The following is a 6875-nucleotide window of genomic DNA, read 5'->3' on the forward strand; positions in this document are numbered from 1 at the left end:
ATAGCTCAAGTCCACACTAGAGATAAGAATATCAAATTATAATAATATTTTTAGATTTTGTTTGGCTAAAGCTATATAGACAAAACTAGAATAAGTTATAAAGTGTAAATAAGGAAAACAAATAGGGAAATAAGCAAAATAATGGACAAAGTAAGTGAATGTTTAAGTTCATTTCAATCATCAAATTATGTTACTGTGTAAAGGCCTAGTATAACACCAAAGGTCTCATAGCTAAAGTCCAGGAAGGATTTGCATTATTATTATTTTTGATACCTTGGTATCGTTTTTACTGTGCCACTCAAATTCTCCAAATGTTGCCTTTACACAGTTGTATCTATTTGGAGTCCCTTTTTTATTGTAGTTTTTTCCAATCAATATAATTGCTTTGTTGATATTTCTGTGCTAGCTAATTATGGAGTATACAATCATGCCAAGTACCAGAAAGCAGTATACATAATTTAGAAACCACACAGCATAAAGAGTATAACAATGGATTCAGAGCAATAAATAAAATTAAGACATTGTCATAATCTTCAGCATAGATCTTCAGCATTCTTATCAATGCCGCTATTTACATCTTGCCTCCTTAGGCCTATGCCTTTCTGGCCTCTCTCTAAATCCATGCTTGCCAATTCCACCTGTAAAAAGGTACTAAGAGGCAAATAATTAGGTTCTGGAATATCACAAGTATTCTAAGTAACTGATACAGAAACAAATAGACAGCTTATATGTATACTTTGCTTTATATACAACATAATCAGAAAATGGTAATCCACTGTGAAATGAGAACTTTTTAGGTATTGTTGAAAATATTTCCTAATGTAAATAGCATACTAACAGAGAGATGCAAAAACATTGCATAATTCCGTTTTGATAAAAGAATATTTTGTTGTTAGGTGTAAACTGTCTAAGATTTGGATGCTCGTTTTGCCTCATAACATCTGTTACGAGTTTAACATCTCACAGAGATTTGTTTTTAGTCTGTTTTTTATGCATTTACAAATGTGAGTTTATTTTGAATAAAATAGCAAAACATTCTTTTATCAAAACGGAATTATGCTATGTTTTTGCATCTCTCTTTTTGCATGTTTTGAATATATACCGATTGGAATTGGCAATTGATTGAAACACATGCTTTGAAAGAAGAGAGAAACGCCCTGGACAATTGAGACTAAAACTGCGGATTTGAAAAAGTGGAGATGTTGCCTATAGCAACCAATCAGATTCTAGCTATCATTTATTTAGTACATACTACAAAATGACAGCTAGAATCTGATTGGTTGCTATAGGCAACATCTCCACTTTATCAAACCAGCAGTTTAGTAAATCTAGCCCCAGGTGTCTGCTTTACTAATACACAGTTGCTTCTGGAGAATATATATCGGAAGAAAGATCACACTCCAGGCACAACTTGCAGAACGTTTTATGAATGGATCAGCTCCTGGTTTAGTGACTTTTTCTGTTTGTTTTATATAAATGGTTTGATGCATATATTGGAGATTGATGATAGTCAAGTTTATTTGAAGATCGCTGTGACGATTATGTACTATTGTTATTTTACCTTAATATTCAGGTATGACAATGTATATTGTATGTAACCTTGTAATGTAATCTCAGTGTGTGCTTTGCTAAATGACTTGAGTCTGAACCTATGCAAGTGTCAATAAACTTTTGAAACAATCCTGGCTCGGAGAGATAAGCATCTTGGAGGAGTTTGAAGCCCCAAAGTTGTAAACCATCTAGCCACTAAAACGAGCAGAGGTGAGAACTCAGGTCCTGTGAACATTTCACATCTCAGGACATCCATTACTCACTTCGGAATGCTCAGTGTCATTTTGGGAATCAATCTGACCTAATTGAAAATATAATTCCTAAGGTGGGGGTGAAGAGCCTGTAAGAAGGGTTTAAAATATTCTTCTTTAGACATTAAATTGTGCATTTTCATTAGGTTGTCTATCAAGACTGAAATGTCCCATATTTCTCAATTGTGTTCGCTCACACGCACCAAGTCTTAACTAGTAAGTAGTGACTCTGATTTTATTGCCTATTTTATTGTCTGAAACTTATTTGTGCAACTTACTTAAATTCAAAATCTGGGGACAGAATAATAGTTGGGATAGGGCATGTCCTAGATTCAAATTTCAGTGTAAAATTAAAATTATCAAGTATTTGCGTGCTAGATGAAAAAACAGCCAGTATTTAACTTATGTGCAATGCAGACCTTGCATTGTAACATAGTTTGTCTTGGAGAACATTTACTCCTTTTTTGCCTTGCTCTCCTTAATCACTCAGGGTCTATTTGTCAAATTTATTCTCAAAGAAAACATCAGCTCGTGATGTAAGGAGCAGTAGTAAGTGAGAAGCTTCTGATAACTGGGATGATTTGTCCAAAAACAGGAAAATAGCTAACTTTTCATATACTACCCACAGTGGCAAGACAAGGCTCAGACTATTACCATTTTTTGCTAGTAGGGGCCCTGCTACTGCAGGTACTAGTATATGTACTTTAATGGCCATTTCAAAACAGAGTGCCCAACATGATTGTGCATCTTCCTTAACTTTTCATGCACCACCTTGTTGCTCCGAGTGTAGATCTGTCACCTTCAAAATAGCCAAATCAGTGCCTGAAAATCATCATCATCATCATCATCACCATCATCACCATTTATTTATATAGCGCCATTGATTCCGCAGCGCTGTACAGAGAACTCATTCACATCAGTCCCTGCCCCATTGGAGCTTACAATCTAAATTCCCTAACATGCACACACAGATGACAGAGAGAGACAGACTAGGGTCAATTTTGATAGCAGCCAATTAACCTACTAGTATGTTTTTGGAGTGTGGGAGGAAACTGCAGAACCCGGAGGAAACCCATGCAATCACGGCGAGAACATACAAACTCCACACAGATAAGGCCATGGTTGGGAATTGAACTCATGACCCCAGCGCTGTGAGGCAGAAGTGCTAACCACTTAGCCACTGTGCTGTCCGTGAAAATAACACTGATGCTGAACAACAACTTTGGCTGTACCAGAATCCTGAAGAGAGACTCAGTGCTATATTGCTTCTCGGCCTTATGGCTAAGATCAAGTGTAGTATCTGTTCTTATCAAGCCCAACACCCGTTGGTCATAATGCTGATCGTGGCTCGTTCTATAGCATGATCTAGCACTGGTGTGGGTTCAAACTGCTTGAGACTGTATGGCACAGTGCATCTTCTGGCCACAAAGGTCCTTCTCAGGGCTTAGCAATCTGCTATAAACACCAGGCTGAGAAGCAAAGAAGACACAGACGAGAAAGATCGACTTCGGAGAAAGAAGCTCTGCCAGATCCTACCTGCTGGAAGAGAACTTTGGGATCAACTCCTGCTGAAAAAGCCTCCTTCCCTTCGGGAGACAATGCCCTGCTCTTCTCTGCTTGGGAGAAAACTTTGGGATCAACTCTAGCGAAGAACCCCTCTTCTCAGCGGAAGACCCTGTTCTTCTCTGCCCATCGGGAGGAAATCTGCATAGCTCCACCCCCCTTGAAGAAGATCATCCTCTAGACCAGGTTTTCAAGCCCTTTTGCCCTGGAAAGAAGACCCAGGAAAATGGATTCAGCTGCTGCAGCTCCTGCCTCCGCCCCTGCTCCTAACTCTAAGAAGAAGGGAGAAAAGTCCCCTGCCTCCACCGCCCCAGTTGCTTCTGGACAAGGGAAGACCAGCCAGGATACCCCCAGATAACTCCCACTCTGGAACAGTGGATGAGGCAGACCATCGTCCTTAAGTGGGCGGAAGGATGCCAGACATGACGGCAGAGAACTTTGATAAGACCCTCAGCATTCAGAACTACATCAGGGGCATCTTCTACATCACCTTCACCTCCATTGCGATCTGCAAAAGATACTGGGAGGCGGTGAAGTCAGCAAGACCGGAGTCTCCTTTATTTTGCTTTGTGGGGAACTGTCCCATCCAAAAAGAGGAGAGAAGAATGACGATCTCCATAAGGAACACTCATACACCAGGCAAAGACATTGCTACCTTCCTGAACCGCTTCTGCTCCGTTATCAAAGGCCCTTCCAAGATCCTGGATGCCAACGGTTTCTGGACAGACAAGTGGTCCATCATTGTCCGGCTGAGGAAAAACAACTCTGCAACAGACGGACTCCAGCACTTGCCATCAAGCTTTGCCCTAGCTGGCCCTGCCAGCCTTCTCCACTACGCTGATCAGCTGAGGAACTGCAGGAAGTGCGGCCAAGCTGATCACATGTGGAGAAGCTGCAAAGCTTCAGCCTGCAGGAACTGTAAAGTAACGATGCATGAGACCAAGGACTGCCCAAGCAAGACATCCTGCAACCTCTGCGGCCTGGCCAGTCAGATCTACAAGGACTGACCCCAGAGGGCTAGAAGCTAAACTGCAGCAGCCGGGAAAGGACTGCTGGAAAATTGGCCTGCTCCTGCCCTGCAGCCCAAGCCAGCCCTGAGGAAGCAGCATAAGCCCCTACCGCAGCCACGAGTTGGTAAGAAACCTTCCACCCTTCTCTTCCCACCCCCTTTCAACCTCCCTCCCCACTCCTTTCTCCCCTGCTCCCGTTGTGACAGTATCTTCCTCCCTTCCTGCTGTCACAACTCCCCCACCCTCCCCAACCCGCTCCTATCCTCTTCCCACCTTCACCCCCCCATCGCAACCCTCCTTCCTCTCTCCCCTTCAGTAGCACTAACCACCTCCAATGCTACTGCAGCCCCCCCCCCCCCTTCTCCCTGGAAGATTTTCCCCCTCTTGTGTCCGTTGCCGGTAAGGAGAGCAAATTGAGAAGGAAGAGGAAAGAGCTTTACAGCTCAGATGCCGACTCTGAAACTTCCAAGAAGCCAGGATTGAGCTCGGAAAGGACCCCCTTCCACAGGAGGAGGACCTGGAAGAGATGGTAGAGGAGCTACTGGCAACTCAGGATTCTGAAAAGGTGGAGGAGTTGGATGTTGACGAATTCCTGCAGCTGCCCGACATCTACTTTTTCGATCAGCTGGAAGAAAGTGATCTCAACATGGGGACAGGGGCAGACCGGACCAAGTCCCACCTGACAAGAATGGTAACTGATGTATTGTTTGTGCTAACTTTCTTTTTTCTCCTAATGGCTAATTTCTCTCTTTTTACCATTAATGTGAGGAGAGTTAAGGATAAGATTAGACGTCAGTGTGTGTTTACCTTTCTTGATAGTCAGAAATGTGATGTTTATATGTTGTCTGAATGTGCTTTGCCTTACTCTAGCTCTTATAGACACCTGAGCAGGCAGTGGTCTCATGGGCTCTCCTATTGGTCTGGGGGGAGTCGCGATGCTTATCAGAGGAAGCCTCTTCACACTACATTCCGTTCAGGAGTTTGTCTGCGGCAGATTTCTTATCGTAGATGGCTCTTGGGTAGGTGAGCCTAATCTGTGTGCATGCATCACCTGGTAAGAATAAGCATTTGGAGCTTTTCCAGACCCTGTGGGGCCAGCTCGCGACCACCCTGGCAGTAGTGATGGCTGGGGATTTTAACTGTCCTATAGAGGAAGGAGGACATAGTACAAACAGCACTGCAAAACTTGATGTTTCTTCTTGGTTGCTGCAGGAGATGGTAGCCGAAGCATCTTTGCGGGATGCAGTGGGAACCATGGGGGCTAGCTCTGTAAATTACACTTGGAGCCGCCCCGATGGCTCAGTGCATTCCCGGATTGACTTTGTGTTTATCTCGAGAGCAGTACAGCAGAACAGGCATTTCATAGTTCCCTGCTTCTTCTCGGCCCACAGGCCAATCTCTTCGAGGGGGTTCTGGGTCACGGTTTTCCTCCTGGCCCAGGCTGCTGGAAATTGAATTGTGCTCTGCTGGAGAAGGAGGAGGTATTGGAGGAGCTGAGGGATGCCTACATCACGTGGAAAAATGATAAATGCTATTTTGATTGTATGTCTAACTTGTGGGAATATTTTAAGGTCAAGATTTGCAGTTTCTTTCAGGCTAAGGGAAGACAACAGGCGTATGAGAGGAAGAGGAGCTTTAGGAGGCTGCAGCATCAGCTGCAGTCCCTGTTGGATCTCCAACTTTCTTTTTTCCAGCAGCTGGGACGTGAAGGATGATCTGGCGGAGGTCAAAAGGGGCTTGAAAAGGCACTCCGAGGAGGAGTCCAGGAGCATCTTCTTCCGTTCCAAGGTGGAGAACCTGGAAAAGGGTGAGAAATGTAACTCTTTCTTTTCCAGAAAACTACACTCCAGCCACACTCCCCTGACTGAGCTGTGGGACGAGACCGGCATTCCAGGAAAGGGGAAAGAGGGCATTATGGGAGTCATCGCAGACTACTACAGCAACCTCTACGCCCCTAAGACCATCGACACAGATGCGGCTGAAACATTTCTGTCAGGTATCACTATTGATCCTGCAGGTAAAGAAGCCATAGACGCCCCCGCTAATGTTGGAGGAGCTGCACTCTGCCGCAGGATTGCAGACAGCCTTGCGCTGCTGAGGGACACGGTGCATTACATCAAAGATCGCCATTCACACGTGGCCCTGGTCAGTCTTGATCAGGAGAAGGCCTTTGATCGTGTTTCTTATGATTTTATGCTTAGTGTTTTGTGCAGGTTTGGCTTGGGTGATATGTTTTGTTCTTATGTTAACCTGATGTACCTTGACATTTGCAGCTTGGTGTTGATGAATGGCTGAAAAACTGATCCCTTTTCCGTAATGTCTGAGGTCAGACAAGGCTGCCCTCTTTCACCTCTTTTTTTTGTTTGTTGTATACAGCTCTTCGTGATGTGCATCAGGCGGAATCCAGAGATAAGAGGCATTACAGCACCAGGTCCAGACCGACTAGAGGCCAAGTGTTCGCTCTACATGGATAACGTCACTGTCTTCTGAGCTGACCAGC

The 6875-nt window shown here is 44.2% G+C and overlaps 1 pseudogene; it reads left to right on the top strand.

The window, feature by feature from the left end:
- The first annotated feature begins 3063 nt into the window (after window positions 1–3063).
- On the top strand, window positions 3064–3242 carry LOC142155739 (U2 spliceosomal RNA; annotated as a pseudogene).
- Window positions 3243–6875: the final 3633 nt, after the last annotated feature.

Source organism: Mixophyes fleayi, chromosome 4 (assembly GCF_038048845.1).
Source record: "Mixophyes fleayi isolate aMixFle1 chromosome 4, aMixFle1.hap1, whole genome shotgun sequence".
In the NCBI taxonomy this organism is placed as follows: Eukaryota; Metazoa; Chordata; class Amphibia; order Anura; family Limnodynastidae; genus Mixophyes; species Mixophyes fleayi.